Raw genomic sequence first — 565 nt, 5'->3', positions numbered from 1 at the left:
ACGGGGTCTTTTGCTTAAGCCACTGACCTGGTAAGAGCAAAGACCCTAACTTAAGTTAGCTAATAACTGTCCTATTGCATTTGCATTGTCGTGGGTTAGCATATTCTTCTCTTCCGAGCATCTCCTTTACAGCCTGGGTACTACAAGCCCAAGAATGGACAGTCACAGGCTTGCGGATGATCAGGCCATCTTTGATCAGTTTCTGGATTTGCTGACGAGAGTTGGCATTGGCTATTTCATTGGTCTCATTAGGGTCCAACCAGACCTTCTTCTTGCAACAGCAGAGGACACTGAAGGCAAGCCTGTTATGAAGCCTGAGCATACTCATGGCTGCGGCCGCAGCACCGAAAGGGCAGTTTTTCTGTATTTGTGAACTAATTTATGTCTTAGATCTAAGCCAATGTGGAAATCTGAATTCCACATTTTTATTTACCCCAAAATTCTGTTTCTGTGCTAAGATTTATCATTAAATTTTCTACTTTTTTTTCCCTACTCTTCATTTTCATCTCTAGCATCAGTCACTACATTTCTTTTGGAGGTCCTTGTTCAAACATACAAAACCTAG

The 565-nt window shown here is 41.9% G+C and overlaps 1 pseudogene; it reads right to left on the bottom strand.

Annotated features, from left to right (window-relative positions):
• Positions 1-328, bottom strand: part of LOC103196358 — a 6,972-nt pseudogene extending 6,644 nt beyond the window's left edge.
• Positions 329-565: the final 237 nt, after the last annotated feature.

Source organism: Orycteropus afer, unplaced genomic scaffold (genome assembly GCF_000298275.1).
Source record: "Orycteropus afer afer isolate SDZICR_OR568_19922 unplaced genomic scaffold, OryAfe1.0 scaffold00065, whole genome shotgun sequence".
NCBI lineage: Eukaryota > Metazoa > Chordata > Mammalia > Tubulidentata > Orycteropodidae > Orycteropus > Orycteropus afer.
The sequence above is the reverse complement of the archived record's forward strand: the minus strand, read 5'-3'. Positions and strand labels throughout refer to the sequence as shown.